General features: G+C 43.6%; 1 protein-coding gene across 3 annotated transcripts in view; it reads left to right on the forward strand.

The window, feature by feature from the left end:
* Positions 1 to 18,627, forward strand: part of LOC117190511 (lamin-C-like) — a 128,072-nt gene that overhangs the window by 16,233 nt on the left and 93,212 nt on the right. The window contains exon 4 of one of the 3 annotated variants that reach the window (XR_004473712.1): positions 13,749 to 13,788. The exons of the other annotated variants lie outside the window; for them this stretch is intronic. The gene's annotated coding sequence lies outside the window, so the exon portion shown is untranslated. Of the gene's footprint in view, positions 1 to 13,748; positions 13,789 to 18,627 lie in introns of those variants that run through there. 3 annotated transcript variants of the gene reach the window in all.

An 18,627-nucleotide genomic window follows, 5' to 3' on the forward strand; every position in this document is an offset into this window, starting at 1 on the left:
CCTCGAAAACCTGATCTTTGGTTTTTAGAAAACTTACTGATACATATCTTGAACAATCATCAATAAATGTGGCGATATATCGATTGCCTCCCATTGACTGCTTTTGCATTGGACCGCATACATCAGTATGTATTAAGTCTAGAACGCCCTTTGACCTGTTTGTGCTCGATTGAAATGGTTGCACGCAAATTTAACTTTTTGCGCATGTTGCACACACTTGTTTTGGCTTGTATATGCCCTTGAGACCTATTACCATCTCCTTGTTAACCATTTCCTTTAATGCGTCAAATTGTACATGGCCGAACCTATTGTGCCATTTGAATGCATCTGCTTCAACATTTACAATGTTCATACACTTTTCCTTATTGTCCTGAACCATAAACAATCCATTTTCCAGATGTGCCTTTATAACTATTTTTCCGTTTTCAAAAATCATCGCTTGATTTTTCTCAAACACAATTTTTTTTTCCATGTTTTAATAGTTTTGTGACCGATATAAAATTGTACTGCAAATCTGGTACCAAGATAACATTTTCCAGCGTAACGGATCTATCACCGAACTTTACTTGAACAGTTCCATGCCCTTCAGCAATAAGTGATTTACTGCCGGCTAAAAATACTTTTTGATTATCTTCCGTGAACGACACAAAGCGTTCCTTGTCACAACATAGATGCGCCGTTGCGCCACTGTCTATGCACCATGCATTTAACATCTGGTCATTTGGCTTAGCTAAATTTAGGATTGGTACATATTTTTCTGGTTCCACTTTGGCATATTCGGTTACGCAAAGCATTGTACCCAATCTTTCCCCGCTTTTACTGTTTGCGCCCTTGTTGTTTGCTCCTTCCTGCTTGCTTTTAGCACGGCATTCCGATTTAAAATGCCCTTCCTTTCCGCACTTAAAACACTTTTTGCCCTTCTTAAAGTTGTTCTTAAAATTTTTGTTGTCATAACTGACGTGTAGTTCCGCGCTACTTGTAATTTCCTTGCTAATGCTATCTTCCTGCCTATTCGCTTCTTCAGAAATTTTTATTTTTACCATGCTCAAGCTCGGCAAATCATCTCGCGTCTCAATCGCAACAACAAAACTTTCATACGATTTAGGCAAACCATTTAGCAACACAACTGATAAGATCTTTTCATCAACATTTATGTTGACCTCTGCTAAAGCCTCGTGTACCACCTGGAATTTCCGCAAATATTCCTGTGCACTTATACCATCCGACATTTTTAACGTCAACAATTGTTTAATTAAAAGCACTACCCTTGCTGGTCCGCTTGGCCTGTGAATTTTATTTAGCTTTTGCCATGCCTGTGACGACGATACACAATTTTTAATATTGTTTAGTTGGGTCGATTTAACACAAAGTAAAATTGACGCCAACGCCTTTTGATCCTTTAGTTCAAAAGCTGCACGTTGCTCATTTGTTGCACTTTCACTAAGCTCAATTTTACCACTGACGATTGGCCACAAATCATTTTGTATGAGAACACTTCTCATCAAAACTTCCCATGTGCTATAATTGTTTTCGTCCAGTTTCTCAATATTGAAATTTATATTTCCACTCATTTTGTATACTTATTGTCCCACAGTGCAAAATTTGTAACTGTCGATCGTCTCATGCACAAAGCAACTACGACGACAATACTGTTGTCCGTGTCTTTCTTTTGTTTTTTCGTTTTCTTTTAAGTATCCCTCCGAGTTGCTATTTACACACACTCACTCGCGATTTTCTATGCCTTGGTATACACACTTTTGGGTATACACACTCGCGGTTTTGTGCGGCTTGGCATACGCACTTTTTGGTATACACACTTGAGTCTCCGTTCGCTTTTGTGTTTCTTGATCCGTTGGGACTGCTTTATTTTGGACTTTAAACCACGGCAACGGTCCGATTCGCTGCAAAAATCTAATCAAAAAAACACAATGCGAATTTGTTCAACTTGTTCTTTTGCCTTTCTATGTACACACATACACTAATGAGTCTATGCCATTTTTTTAGCACTGCTTTTCACTAAGCACCTAAACAATGTTTATTGTTTCTGTTTTATACTGTTTCTGGGTGAATTGGTGTCTGGGCCCATAACCTGTTAAAGTTATTTTATTTGTAAGACAGCAGAAGATCAGTATACAGAATTATATGTGCTTCCGCGTAACATCCGCAAGAGACAGACGCCGAAAGAAGAATATCGATATGAGAACATCGATATGAGAACATCCATATGCAGCAGGGCACATGCGCAGTGTTGTTAGAGATCAATATCTAATTATCGTGGCGGTCACTTTGAACAGACAAAATAAAAGATTATTTTGATTCTGTTCACTTTAGCGAAGTGCTTTTATTGAATATCAGAATGTGACTGCTTAAATCTAGAATTATAATTCTTAAAGAAACCTATCGATGAACGCGGCAGAGGAACTTCGGCAGAGGCCGAATTGTTGGGGTCTTCAGAATTATTGTAGGCGGCGGCGTCAGTGGCGACAGCGGAGTTGCAGTTATTGACCGGCAATAGGAAGTCAATGTTGCTGGTCGATGTTGGGGGTGAAGAACAGCGGAGTCATCAGAAATGCATTGTCGACATTATCGCAGTCGCGACGTCGAAGACGGGGTGGGGGCGATGGTTTCTCGTGAAGTGCTGACTTGAAGTGGAGCGCATAAGCACTTCCAGAAATACAATGTTTCGGTTCTTGTTTTAGTCAGGAAATGGTTTTTACTTTTTGTGTAAATTGTGACAGAATTCTTGCGCATTGTTATTACAATTGGGTAATAAACTATTGGGCAAGAATTTTTATACTTTTTTCTGTTTTAATTGGAAATAAGAGTATTGAACTCTTAGGGTGTTAACTTACACTAGGGAGCGGGAAATGAAATAAAAGCTGTTATTTGTTTGATTTATACCACAAAATATAAAATATTACAATAATATAATTACACATTTATTTCCTTATTTTAAACAGGTTTATTATTAATTATAAAAATTATGTAAACGCCGTCGGTTCTCGACTTTATAAATAGAGGATATACCTTAAGAATGTTCATATATGTAACTACATACAATGTATACGTAAATACATACAGTGCCGCTCAACTGAATAGCTTCAACAATTTTCAAAAGTCAAACCGCTATATCTTTTGAACCAACTTACCGATTTATATGAAATAATTTTTTTTGCATAGATTGATTCATTATTAATATAGCAAGATGGTTTACAGAACACGTTTTTAAAGGCTATTTATTAATTTTTTCAAAAACATTACAAACGAGGGGGAACGTTGTGAGTTGCTGCGGACACCGCAACTCTACAGTTATACCCGATACTAAGTCAGTATGGCTCTCCTCCGGCAGACGCTGCTAATATTAAACGACACGACAAAGAGTGCGAGCGAGAGAGACAGAAAATCAGTCTGAGCGTGACGTTGGGCGCTGCGTAGCCACTGCAAATTGATTTGTTCCTTTTGGCTATAAAAATTATCTGATCTGGTCCAGATTCAGCAATCTGATAGATTTGGTCGTTATCTATGATTCTGCGTTTTTAGTTTTCTCGAATCTGCAATATTGTGGATGAAACAGATTTTCGTCCTTTGTGGGGGCGAAAGGAGGGGGGGGCGAAATTCTGAGATATACGTTTTATAGTGAGATCTAACAGAAGTGCGGATACCAAATTTGGTTACTCTAGCCTTAATAGTCTCTGAGATTTGTGGATGCCCCAGATTTTCGTCCTTTGGGGGGCGGAAATTTGGACACGAAACGGTCAAGATCCGATATCACAGGAGTGTGGATACCAAATTTGGTTGCTCTGGCTTTTATAGGTTCTGAGATCCTTGAACTCATATTTTGCAATTGGCAAAACCGACCATGAAACCTGTGTGTTAGAGAGAGACAGAGCGAGAAAGAATGAAATTGCTTTCTTGATTCTGGCTATAATAATTATACGATCTGGTTGAGATCTTACATTCTAAAACATGTAGTCATCCTCTACGATTCTGCGTTTTTGGTTTTATCGTATCTTTAAAAATGTGGATGCCACAGATTTTCGTCCTTTGTGGGAGCGGAAGTGGGCGGGGCGAAGTTTTGAAATATTTTTGTAGCAGTGACATATCACAGAAGTCTGGATCCAAAACATCGTTACTCTAGCTCTTATAGTCTTTGAGCACTAGGCGCTGAAGGGGACGGACAGACGGACGGACGGACGGACGGACAGACGGACAGACGGACAGACATGGCTCAATCGACTCGGCTATTGATGCTGATCAAGAATATATATACTTTATAGGGTCGGAAACGATTCCTTCTGGACGTTACACACATCCACTTTTACCACAAATCTAATATACCCCAATACTCATTTTGAGTATCGGGTATAAAAAAAAAACGAGGGGGAACGTTGTGAGTTGCTGCGGACACCGCAACTCTACAGTTATCACTCTCTCGCTATCACCTCAACTTCAATAACTGTTCTTTCTCTCTCGCTCTTTAAACTTTCTGAGCAATAGCGCTCTCTGCTTAGTAGCTCTCGCTATAACCGCTCTCCACTCTGCTCTCTTTTTTTTTTCTTTTGTGTGGACGTTGACATGCAATGACTGCATCTTTCAAGAGGCGATGCAGTTACTGCACCGTCAAGTGGCCCGTGTGACACCAGCAGAAGGCTGTTACGCGCGGATCCCAGGCAAAACGCAGCCCTCCTCCCGCCCAACCGACCGAGGGGCGCTGCCGCATGACGCGCGGTGCGTAGCCGAACCAAACGCGAACATGCAAGAAAGATAGCTATTAGACTAACATTCGAGGAAAATTAGTACTAAACTTACTAAGAAACTAAGCATGCAATCAAAGTACAAATACCACTACAGTTACTAATTAATAGAAAGGTGTGTAAGGATTAATAATTTAATAAGAGGAAGAGAATTAGTGGTGGATATAATATGGTAGAGGGAATTATAATCCGAGCATAAGACCCTAAACGGTTCATGCAAGGAATAATTCGATCTACAAAGTGGAAGGAACAACGGTATAAAATTTCTAGTCAGTCTAATAGGAATCGTGAAGTTTATGCGGCTCAACAGATCAGGGCTGTCTATGTCACCCCTGATCAAGTTGTGCATAAATATCACACCAAGCATTTTTCTACGGTTAACTAAGGATGGGAGGTTTACTAATAGTAGTCTACTAGAGTAAGATGGGAGTCTTACACCCGCATCCCAGTTAAGGCCCCGCAGAGCAAAGAGTAAAAAGTTTTTCTGTACTGATTCTATACGGTCCTGGTGTACTTTGTACTGAGGGCACCATACACAGGAGCCGTATTCTAAGATCGGACGAACAAGCGAGGTATAGAGAGTCTTTGTTATATAGGGGTCGTCAAATTCCTTTGACCACCTCTTTATAAACCCAAGCACGCCCATGGCCTTATTTACCATGGTAGAAATGTGTTCGGAAAACTTTAACTTGGGGTCTAACATAACACCCAGATCATCCACCAGGGTAATTCTCTCAAGAGAACCACCAAATAGGGTGTAGGGAGCCAACAAAGGGCTAGAACGATGAAATGTCATAACTTTGCATTTCGAGGCATTAAGGTGTAACAAGTTTGCACAACACCATGACTGAAAGTTATTGAGATCGGATTGCAAGCGAGAATGAAATGAAATGTCCTTGTACTGGACACAGAGTTTAACATCATCCGCATACATAAGTACTCGAGAGTATGTTAATACTGAAGGTAAGTCATTAATAAAGAGTGTGAAGAGTAAGGGGCCTAGATGGCTGCCTTGTGGTACTCCCGAAGAAACCTTTACTGGGAAAGAGAGGGAGTTTTTGAAGAGGACTCTTTGAGACCTAGAACAAAGATAGCTAGAAATCCATCTCAGGAGGTTGGGCGGAAACCCTAAAAGGTCAAGTTTATGCGCTAAAAGGGAATGGTTTACAGAGTCGAATGCTTTACTAAAGTCGGTGTAAATAACATCCGTCTGTAAGTTACCTTGAAAGCCTTTAATAATGAAAGAGGTAAACTCTAACAAGTTCGTGGTGGTTGATCGCCGCCTTATAAATCCATGCTGAGTTGGAGATATAAGTGACTTGCAGAGATGTTGCAAGTGCGGAGTTAAAACCTTCTCAAATATTTTAGGAATAGCGGATAACTTTGCTATACCTCTATAATTTTTTGCATCAGACTTGCTACCTTTTTTATGGAGAGGAATTATAAACGATTCCTTCCAGATCGGGGGGAAGCAAGAAGAATCAATGGATAGGGTGAATAGTTTAAGCAAAGGTCCACACAGAGCCTCGGCGCAGTACCTGAGTACACAACCTGGAACCCCGTCTGGACCCGGTGAAAACACCGGCTTAACTAGTCGAGGATCATGAAGTAGGGAACATTCATTTAACAAGGGACTGAAAATGCCGTTCGACCTCGGTAAACCGTATGGGTACGGATGACCAGAGTAGCTTTCCTCAGAGTAGGTGGTTTGGAAGAATTGGGCAAAAAGATCGGCAATTGCCTGATCATTATTTGCCGACGTATTACAAAATGATAGCGAGGATGGGTGTGCGGACGTTCTACGCTTACTGTTTACGAAGCTGTAAAACTGTTTAGGGTCCTGAGAAAAACGTATCCTGCATCGAGATAGGTAGTTCTTATAGCATTGAGCATTAAGAACTGAAAAGTTTGACCGAGCTAATACATAGTGAGAGTGAGAAGTAGGAGAACCCACTTCTTGAAATTTTTTATAAAGTCTTGATTTTAAGTTTTTTAGACTGGATAACTCTTTGGTAAACCAAGGGGGTTTTCCAGATCTAGTCGGACAAGAAAGCGGGACACAAGAATCGAAAAATGTGCCAAGAGCATTGTAAAAAATGTTTGTGCCTTTTATGATATCAGTGCACAAGTACAAAGCGGACCAATCAAAATCCCTAATGAGGTTATTAAGCTTCGCAAACTCGGCTTTACGAAAGCAGCGGACACGTTCGGGCAGCCTACTCGACCGATCCAATACAGTTGGTCCTATATCTAGCGACACCTCGAAAGTAGGGTGGTAGGCGTCTTCAGGTATAGTGAGCGGAAGGGCTCGGGTTAACAACACTATGGTCGGATCCGATACAAAGCACAGATCAAGCAATCGACCCAAGGAATTTTTCACATGGTTGACTTGAGACAGGGATAGGTCAAGCAAGCCGTCAACAAAGTCATGTCGTGACATGGGCACTAGGATACTAGACTCGTTTACCGAAGACCAAACAGTTCCTGGCAAGTTGAAGTCACCAAGAACTATCATACGATCTTTATCAGATAGCGAGAAAGAAACAGCGGTTAAAGCGGACAAGTGCTGCTCATAAATTGAAATATCCGAAGAAGGTGGGATATACGAGCAAGTAATGAATATAGCGAAAGCGGGAAGAATCAGTTTTACACACAGGAATTCCAGTTCCTGTTGAACTTGGACTGTGAAGTGTTCCGACGTGAAGTAAGAGTCCACTGCAATTAGAACCCCCCCTGCCCGTCGAGACGAACGGTCCTTTCTAAAAGTTGTGTACCGACCTGCCAAAACCTCGGAACTAAGAATGTCCGGCTTTAACCAGGTTTCAGTAAACACAATAACGTGGGAAGCAAATGCAACACTATCCCGGAAAAGAATGCTGAGCTTACTACGCAAGCCTCTTACATTCTGATAGGTTACTAAAAGAGAAGTTAGTTTTTTGGAAAGGTGGAAGCAAGACGGGAAGTTGAGGAAGAGGAAGTTGAGGTTGAGGGTGGCACACTGGAAAGATTTGGAAGGGATATGGGGGGCCTATTCTTCTTCTTAGCCTTAAACTCCTTCACCACCAAATGCTCCGGCCAAAATTTGGCGGAGCAAATGGTGTCAAATTGAGTTGGGGAGATACTTATCTTAAACGAGGCTATCTCCATGGCATAAGAGAAGTTAAATTTCTCCACCTTTAGTCCCACGGCTTTTATTTTGCTTTGAATAAAAGCAATTACATCATTAGATGTGAGGTCAGGGGCCAGCCGTGACGGACGTGCAGCGTTCGTGTCCGTGGTGTCCGCAAGTTCGCTAGTTGTCCCGTCTCTCCCGATCCCACCAGTAAATAGACGTTCCGGACCTGCGGATATTGCCACCACAGGTACTAGGCCTGTGGTGACTAAACCACTGGTGGGAGTCCCACCAAAACGACAAGTTTTTGTTTCACGGCTGGCCCCTGACCTCACATCTAATGATGTAATCGCTTTTATTCAAAGAAAAATAAAAGCCGTGGGTTTAAAGGGGGAGAAATTTAACTTCTCTTATGCCAGGGAGATAGCCTCGTTTAAGATAAGCATCTCCCCAACTCAATTTGACACCATTTGCTCCGCCAAATTTTGGCCGGAGCATTTGGTGGTGAAGGAGTTTAAGGCTAAGAAGAAGAATAGGCCCCCCATATCCCTTCCAAACCTTTCCAGTGTGCCACCCTCAACCTCAACCTCAACTTCCTCTTCCTCAACTTCCCGTCTTGCTTCCACCTTTCCAAAAAACTAACTTCTCTTTTAGTAACCTATCAGAATGTAAGAGGCTTGCGTAGTAAGCTCAGCATTCTTTTCCGGGATAGTGTTGCATTTGCTTCCCACGTTATTGTGTTTACTGAAACCTGGTTAAAGCCGGACATTCTTAGTTCCGAGGTTTTGGCAGGTCGGTACACAACTTTTAGAAAGGACCGTTCGTCTCGACGGGCAGGGGGGCTCTAATTGCAGTGGACTCTTACTTCACGTCGGAACACTTCACAGTCCAAGTTCAACAGGAACTGGAATTCCTGTGTGTAAAACTGATTCTTCCCGCTTTCGCTATATTCATTACTTGCTCGTATATCCCATCTTCTTCGGATATTTCAATTTATGAGCAGCACTTGTCCGCTTTAACCGCTGTTTCTTCCTCGCTATCTGATAAAGATCTTTTGATAGTTCTTGGTGACTTCAACTTGCCAGGAACTGTTTGGTCTTCGGTAAACGAGTCTAGTATCCTAGTGCCCATGTCACGACATGACTTTGTTGACGGCTTGCTTGACCTATCCCTGTCTCAAGTCAACCATGTGAAAAATTCCTTGGGTCGATTGCTTGATCTGTGCTTTGTATCGGATCCGACCATAGTGTTGTTAACCCGAGCCCTTCCGCTCACTATACCTGAAGACGCCTACCACCCTACTTTCGAGGTGTCGCTAGATATAGGACCAACTGTATTGGATCGGTCGAGTAGGCTGCCCGAACGTGTCCGCTGCTTTCGTAAAGCCGAGTTTACGAAGCTTAATAACCTCATTAGGGATTTTGATTGGTCCGCTTTGTACTTGTGCACTGATATCATAAAAGGCACAAACATTTTTTACAATGCTCTTGGCACATTTTTCGATTCTTGTGTCCCGCTTTCTTGTCCGACTACATCTGGAAAACCCCCTTGGTTTACCAAAGAGTTATCCAGTCTAAAAAACTTAAAATCAAGACTTTATAAAAAATTTCAAGAAGTGGGTTCTCCTACTTCTCACTCTCGCTATGTATTAGCTCGGTCAAACTTTTCAGTTCTTAATGCTCAATGCTATAAGAACTACCTATCTCGATGCAGGATACGTTTTTCTCAGGACCCTAAACTTCCCGTCTTGCTTCCACCTTTCCAAAAAACTAACTTCTCTTTTAGTAACCTATCAGAATGTAAGAGGCTTGCGTAGTAAGCTCAGCATTCTTTTCCGGGATAGTGTTGCATTTGCTTCCCACGTTATTGTGTTTACTGAAACCTGGTTAAAGCCGGACATTCTTAGTTCCGAGGTTTTGGCAGGTCGGTACACAACTTTTAGAAAGGACCGTTCGTCTCGACGGGCAGGGGGGGCTCTAATTGCAGTGGACTCTTACTTCACGTCGGAACACTTCACAGTCCAAGTTCAACAGGAACTGGAATTCCTGTGTGTAAAACTGATTCTTCCCGCTTTCGCTATATTCATTACTTGCTCGTATATCCCACCTTCTTCGGATATTTCAATTTATGAGCAGCACTTGTCCGCTTTAACCGCTGTTTCTTCCTCGCTATCTGATAAAGATCTTTTGATAGTTCTTGGTGACTTCAACTTGCCAGGAACTGTTTGGTCTTCGGTAAACGAGTCTAGTATCCTAGTGCCCATGTCAGGACATGACTTTGTTGACGGCTTGCTTGACCTATCCCTGTCTCAAGTCAACCATGTGAAAAATTCCTTGGGTCGATTGCTTGATCTGTGCTTTGTATCGGATCCGACCATAGTGTTGTTAACCCGAGCCCTTCCGCTCACTATACCTGAAGACGCCTACCACCCTACTTTCGAGGCGTCGCTAGATATAGGACCAACTGTATTGGATCGGTCGAGTAGGCTGCCCGAACGTGTCCGCTGCTTTCGTAAAGCCGAGTTTACGAAGCTTAATAACCTCATTAGGGATTTTTATTGGTCCGCTTTGTACTTGTGCACTGATATCATAAAAGGCACAAACATTTTTTACAATGCTCTTGGCACATTTTTCGATTCTTGTGTCCCGCTTTCTTGTCCGACTACATCTGGAAAACCCCCTTGGTTTACCAAAGAGTTATCCAGTCTAAAAAACTTAAAATCAAGACTTTATAAAAAATTTCAAGAAGTGGGTTCTCCTACTTCTCACTCTCGCTATGTATTAGCTCGGTCAAACTTTTCAGTTCTTAATGCTCAATGCTATAAGAACTACCTATCTCGATGCAGGATACGTTTTTCTCAGGACCCTAAACAGTTTTACAGCTTCGTAAACAGTAAGCGTAGAACGTCCGCACACCCATCCTCGCTATCATTTTGTAATACGTCGGCAAATAATGATCAGGCAATTGCCGATCTTTTTGCCCAATTCTTCCAAACCACCTGTTCGGAGCAGAACCCAGCCGATTAGGTGCTTTCCAAATAGCACCTAATTCTTGGCCCTCAGCCGCTTATTTTGTTTGTTACTTATGTCTATGTCACTCATTTGTTTGTTAAAGCTTTGCGCTTGCTTGCCCTGCTAAACGCTCTCTGCCAGCTCGCTCTTCGCTATCTCCGCTTTGCGTCTGCCTACCGACGTCGGCCGACCGAAGCTGCGCTTAGCGATCGGAGCGGCAATGTAAAGGGCAGGCAAGCCACACTTGCAATTTGGATGTCACGCATTAAAGAACATATCGTAATTTTATTTCTGCGCCGAGTTTTATTTAATTCGAAATAATTAGTCGGCCGATTGGGGATAAAAAACATTATCTCCACATAAAGTTTGGTGACCCCGACGTGATCTCTGAGTTGCAGTGTCAATTAATAATCATTCGCGATCGACATTTGTTAGCCCTAGCAAATTTTCGGCGGTTAAGCACAATTCGGTGCTAAAACACACTTACATACACCTACATACACGCATTGCTGGCTATTAATTTCTCTGTCGCGACAATTCGGTCAGTGCAGTGCGGTAGGCAGTGCAGCGAACTCACTAATACACACAAGCGGAGTACAAAGCGGAATCGGACAGCTCGCACAGCCGCACAGCTAAAGGCATTAGCTGTAATCCCTTTGCTTTCGGTTCCCACGTTTATACGTATACATGGTGTATTTTTCGGTCGTGCTGAGTGACTCTTTTAAAACCTCAACATGGCAGCACCTGAGCCTACCAATGTCGCGAACGCAGCAATGCCGAGTGATGTAGATTTCTACAAGCACAAGGCCGAGTCCATCGCGCGCCAACTAAAGGCCATGGATCGCTTTCTCACCAAGGAAGAGCTTGCCGAGCTAGATGAGGCAGAACTTCAAGCTCGCTTAGAGCAAATCGAGCGAATGAATGCGGATTTCGATGCCGCTCAAACGAGCCTTGAAAGGCTGGATTTCCTGCAGTTAGCCCATGATGCCCGACTGGACTTTTCGAATGTTTATGTGAAGGTTAGGTCCAGGCTGTCGCGGGAGTTGATGGCTGCTCGCACGGTAAATGTTGCCAATTCAACGGCTCGGCATACTCTCGAGGGGAATTCGTCGTTGTTTGCCTATAATAGTATAGGCCGTGCTCGAATGCCCGAGTTGCAGCTTCCGCGATTCGGGGGGAACTATATGGATTGGCCAGAATTCCACTCGATGTTCGCGACAATGGTGCACAAAGACCATCGTATACCAATCATCGAAAAATTCCAATATCTTCGTGGATGTCTAGATGGTGCTGCGCTGGATACGATTCGTTCCTTGGAACTTTCTGAGGAGAATTACGACAAGGCGTTGAATTTGCTAATGTTGCGGTTCGATAATAAACTGTTACATTTTTAGGCACACGTCAAGGCTATTTTCGGGTTGCAAGGGGTGGAGAAGGGCTCAGCTATCGGCTTGCGCGCGCTCAGCGACAAAATCAATTCGCACTTGCGTGCACTTCAGACCTTGGCGACCCCGCAGGAGATTTCGGATGGGTTGCTGATCTTCATCATAGGCACGAAACTGGACCACAAAACAAAGGAGAAATGGGAAGAGAACTTGCCGACGTCAGGATTGCCTCGGTGGTCAAGCATGGCCTCATTTTTGGAAGCGAGATGTCGGATGCTGGAGAATTTGGGATCAGCCATGGCAACAAGTCCTAGTCAACAGGTGGGAGAAGACAAACCTGTCATCCTTATCACCTCCAGTAACGACCATCCTAACCCCATATGTAACCATTGCAATTCCTCCGAGCATTACATATCTAGATGTCAGGCATTCCTGAATCTCTCTGCGTTTGAACGATACAAAGAAGCAAAGAAGAGCCGCTTGTGTTTGAACTGCCTCAACAAAGGCCATGAATTGCAGAGGTGCAGGTCAGGACTTTGCAGGCATTGCCAGGCCAAACATCACACGCTACTCCACATTCCATCGGGAACTGGTGCTTCATCTTCCTCTTCACCGGCCGAGGAACCGATCCAGCAAGAGGCCGCGACTGTGCTTCTAGCAAGCGGGTGTTCTAGCCCTCCCCCCCCGATCCAGAAATCTCAGCCTAGCCAGAACGTGTTGCTACCTACTGCCCTCGTCCATGTAACAGATCGTTATGGAGCACTTATCCCATGTCGTGCCACTTTGGATTCTGCATCACAGGCAAACTTTGTAACATCTAGACTTGCTGATCAGTTGCAGTTGGATCATCGCTCGTCTTATGTTCACATCTCTGGAATCGGAGATTCCATTCTACCTTCGAGCAAGTCTGTACATATAGTTGTACAATCCCAGGACGCAAGCTATCGAGCTTCCTTCGCTGCAATTGTCACCAACTCAATTACGGAAATGCAGCCTAACTTCGGCGTAGACGCAAAGGATTGGCTAATGCCGAATAATCTAAAACTAGCTGATCCTAATTTCTCCAAGCCCCAACGTATCGATCTGTTGATAGGTTCTGGTTTGTTCTTCGATTTAATGTGCGTCGGACAGATTCGACTATCAGCCCAATTGCCAACATTGCAGCAGACTAAACTTGGTTGGATAGTATCAGGAAGCATTGATAGCTCGGAGAATAAGCGTGCAGCTCTAGCCGCTTTTGAAAATTCCTCGTGCATCTCTATTGACGATTTTCGACCCACAACGCTGGAGTACCAAAACTTAGAGCAGCAATGCAGGAAGCAGCTGCTCGAGTGCCAGGTGCAAGTGGAAAAACTGCGATCGGAGAATCAGGAACTGCAGCGCGAACTTTTCCATATATTAAAAACCTACATATCCACGCTAAATGAAATTCAACTTTCAACAGTTTCTACATTGCCAAATTTCCTGCCATTTTATGCAATTACAGAGGTTCCCGATGATCAAGACGTAATCACGACAAGCCGCCTTCGTAAAGAAGCGCCGATTGCTGCGTTCGACGATCATTCCAGCGTAGCCGCCAGCTGCGCCCAAGCAAGGATCTTCAAGAGGGCCGTTGGAAAAATAGCGGTTCTGCCCCTTCAGGATGGATCTGTTGAAAGCCTTTGCCTTCCAACGGGGGGTGAATGTTCGGAGCAGAACCCAGCCGATTAGCTGCTTTCCAAATAGCACCTAATTCTTGGCCCTCAGCCGCTTATTTTGTTTGTTACTTATGTCTATGTCACTCATTTGTTTGTTAAAGCATTGCGCTTGCTTGCCCTGCTAAACGCTCTCTGCCAGCTCGCTCTTCGCTATCTCCGCTTTGCGTCTGCCGAGCGAAGCTGCGCTTAGCGATCGGAGCGGCAATGTAAAGGGCAGGCAAGCCACACTTGCAATTTGGATGTCACGCATTAAAGAACATATCGTAATTTTATTTCTGCGCCGAGTTTTATTTAATTCGAAATAATTAGTCGGCCGATTGGGGATAAAAAACATTATCTCCACATAAAGTTTGTGGCGCAAGTGCAAGTGGAAAAACTGCGATCGGAGAATCAGGAACTGCAGCGCGAACTTTTCCATATATTAAAAACCTACATATCCACGCCAAATGAAATTCAACTTTCAACAGTTTCTACATTGCCAAATTTCCTGCCATTTTATGCAATTACAGAGGTTCCCGATGATCAAGACGTAATCACGACAAGCCGCCTTCGTAAAGAAGCGCCGATTGCTGCGTTCGACGATCATCCCAGCGTAGCCGCCAGCTGCGCCCAAGCAAGGATCTTCAAGAGGGCCGTTGGAAAAATAGCGGTTCTGCCCCTTCAGGATGGATCTGTTGAAAGCCTTTGCCTTCCAACGGGGGGTGAATGTTCGGAGCAGAACCCAGCCGATTAGCTGCTTTCCAAATAGCACCTAATTCTTGGCCCTCAGCCGCTTATTTTGTTTGTTACTTATGTCTATGTCACTCATTTGTTTGTTAAAGCTTTGCGCTTGCTTGCCCTGCTAAACGCTCTCTGCCAGCTCGCTCTTCGCTATCTCCGCTTTGCGTCTGCCGAGCGAAGCTGCGCTTAGCGATCGGAGCGGCAATGTAAAGGGCAGGCAAGCCACACTTGCAATTTGGATGTCACGCATTAAAGAACATATCGTAATTTTATTTCTGCGCCGAGTTTTATTTAATTCGAAATAATTAGTCGGCCGATTGGGATAAAAAACATTATCTCCACATAAAGTTTGTGGCGCAAGTGCAAGTGGAAAAACTGCGATCGGAGAATCAGGAACTGCAGCGCGAACTTTTCCATATATTAAAAACCTACATATCCACGCCAAATGAAATTCAACTTTCAACAGTTTCTACATTGCCAAATTTCCTGCCATTTTATGCAATTACAGAGGTTCCCGATGATCAAGACGTAATCACGACAAGCCGCCTTCGTAAAGAAGCGCCGATTGCTGCGTTCGACGATCATCCCAGCGTAGCCGCCAGCTGCGCCCAAGCAAGGATCTTCAAGAGGGCCGTTGGAAAAATAGCGGTTCTGCCCCTTCAGGATGGATCTGTTGAAAGCCTTTGCCTTCCAACGGGGGGTGAATGTTCGGAGCAGAACCCAGCCGATTAGCTGCTTTCCAAATAGCACCTAATTCTTGGCCCTCAGCCGCTTATTTTGTTTGTTACTTATGTCTATGTCACTCATTTGTTTGTTAAAGCTTTGCGCTTGCTTGCCCTGCTAAACGCTCTCTGCCAGCTCGCTCTTCGCTATCTCCGCTTTGCGTCTGCCGAGCGAAGCTGCGCTTAGCGATCGGAGCGGCAATGTAAAGGGCAGGCAAGCCACACTTGCAATTTGGATGTCACGCATTAAAGAACATATCGTAATTTTATTTCTGCGCCGAGTTTTATTTAATTCGAAATAATTAGTCGGCCGATTGGGGATAAAAAACATTATCTCCACACCACCTATTCTGAGGAAAGCTACTCTGGTCATCCGTACCCATACGGTTTACCGAGGTCGAACGCCATTTTCAGTACCTTGTTAAATGAATGTTCCCTACTTCATGATCTTCGACTAGTTAAGCCGGTGTTTTCACCGGGTCCAGACGGGGTTCTAGGTTGTGTACTTAGGTACTGGACCTTTGCTTAAACTATTCACCCTATCCATTGATTCTTCTTGCTTCCCCCCGATCTGGAAGGAATCGTTTATAATTCCTCTCCATAAAAAAGGTAGCAAGTCTGATGCAAAAAATTATAGAGGTATAGCAAAGTTATCCGCTATTCCTAAAATGTTTGAGAAGGTTTTAACTCCGCACTTGCAACATCTCTGCAAGTCACTTATATCTCCAACTCAGCATGGATTTATAAGGCGGCGATCAACTACCACGAACTTGTTAGAGTTTACCTCTTTCATTATTAAAGGCTTTCAAGGTAACTTACAGACGGATGTTATTTACACCGACTTTAGTAAAGCATTCGACTCTGTAAACCATTCCCTTTTAGCGCATAAACTTGACCTTTTAGGGTTTCCGCCCAACCTCCTGAGATGGATTTCTAGCTATCTTTGTTCTAGGTCTCAAAGAGTCCTCTTCAAAAACTCCCTCTCTTTCCCAGTAAAGGTTTCTTCGGGAGTACCACAAGGCAGCCATCTAGGCCCCTTACTCTTCACACTCTTTATTAATGACTTACCTTCAGTATTAACTTACTCTCGAGTACTTATGTATGCGGATGATGTTAAACTCTGTGTCCATTACAAGGACATTTCATTTCATTCTCGCTTGCAATCCGATCTCAATAACTTTCAGTCATGGTGTTGTGCAAACTTGTTACACCTTAATGCCTCGAAATGCAAAGTTATGACATTTCATCGTTCTAGCCCTTTGTTGGCTCCCTACACCCTATTTGGTGGTTCTCTTGAGAGAATTACCCTGGTGGATGATCTGGGTGTTATGTTAGACCCCAAGTTAAAGTTTTCCGAACACATTTCTACCATGGTAAATAAGGCCATGGGCGTGCTTGGGTTTATAAAGAGGTGGTCAAAGGAATTTGACGACCCCTATATAACAAAGACTCTCTATACCTCGCTTGTTCGTCCGATCTTAGAATACGGCTCCTGTGTATGGTGCCCTCAGTACAAAGTACACCAGGACCGTATAGAATCAGTACAGAAAAACTTTTTACTCTTTGCTCTGCGGGGCCTTAACTGGGATGCGGGTGTAAGACTCCCATCTTACTCTAGTAGACTACTATTAGTAAACCTCCCATCCTTAGTTAACCGTAGAAAAATGCTTGGTGTGATATTTATGCACAACTTGATCAGGGGTGACATAGACAGCCCTTCCTCGAATGTTAGTCTAATAGCTATCTTTCTTGCATGTTCGCGTTTGGTTCGGCTACGCACCGTGCGTCATGCGGCAGCGCCCCTCGGTCGGTTGGGCGGGAGGAGGGCTGCGTTTTGCCTGGGATCCGCGCGTAACAGCCTTCTGCTGGTGTCACACGGGCCACTTGACGGTGCAGTAACTGCATCGCCTCTTGAAAGATGCAGTCATTGCATGTCAATGTCCACAAAAAAAAAAAAAAAAAAAAAAAAAAAAATACCCGATACTAAGTCAGTATGGCTCTCCTCCGGCAGACGCCGCTAATCTTAAACGAACCGACAAAGAGTGCGAGCGAGAGAGACAGAAAATCAGTCTGAGCGTGACGTCGGGCTCTTCTTGCTTTTGGCTACAAAAATGATCCGATCTGATCTAGATTCAGCAATCTGATAGATATGGTCGTTATCTATGATTCTGCGTTTTTAGTTTTCTCGAATCTGCAATATTGTGGATGCAACAGATTTTCGTCCTTTGTGGGGGCGGAAGGGGGTGGGTCGAAATTCTGAGATACACGTTTTATAGTAAGATCTAACAAAAGTGCGGATACCAAATTTGGTTACTCTAGCCTTAATAGTCTCTGAGATTTGTGGATGCCCCAGATTTTCGTCCTTTGGGGGGCGGAAGGGGGTGTGGCGAAATTTGGACACGAAACGGTCAAGGTCCGATATCACAGGAGTGTGGATACCAAATTTGGTTGCTCTGGCTTTTATAGGTTCTGAGATCCTTGAACTCATATTTTGCAATTGGCAAAACCGACCATGAAACCTGTGTCTTAGAGAGAGACAGAGCGAGAAAGAATGAAATTGTTTTCTTGATTCTGGCTAATTATACGATCTGATTGAGATTTTACGATCTAGAACATATAGTCATCCTCTACGATTCTGCGTTTTTGGTTTTATCGTATCTTTAAAAATGTAGATGCCACAGATTTTCGTCCTTTGTGGGGGCGGAAGTGGGCGGGGCGAAGTTTTGAAATATTTTTATAGCAGCACATATCACAGAAGTCTGGATCCAAAACACCGTTGCTCTAGATCTTATAGTCTTTGAGCACTAGGCGCTGAAGGGGACGGACGGACGGACGGACGGACAGACGGACAGACAGACAGGGCTCAATCGACTCTGATGCTGATCCAAAATATATATACTTTATGGGGTCGGAAACGATTCCTTCTGGACGTTACACACATCCACTTTTACCACAAATGTAATATACCCCAATACTCATTTTTAGTATCGGGTATAAAAAAAATTTTTGTCGCAAGCAGCAAAGAAGATTTGCGCGAAAACGCAGGAGATTTGGCTCCCGAGCAATGCAGAATTTGTTTGTTTGAGATGCTCGCTATCGAAAACCTAACTATTGTGATGGACCTATTTCAGGCTGAGGTAAGCTCAGTCCCGTCCAGGGGTCAATCCACAAGAAATTTGTAGAAATGGATGGAACTTCAAAGGAGACGTCGGGGGTGGCCTTTCGT

The sequence above is a fragment of the Drosophila miranda genome (genome assembly GCF_003369915.1).
Source record: "Drosophila miranda strain MSH22 chromosome Y unlocalized genomic scaffold, D.miranda_PacBio2.1 Contig_Y1_pilon, whole genome shotgun sequence".
Classification (NCBI taxonomy): Eukaryota; Metazoa; Arthropoda; class Insecta; order Diptera; family Drosophilidae; genus Drosophila; species Drosophila miranda.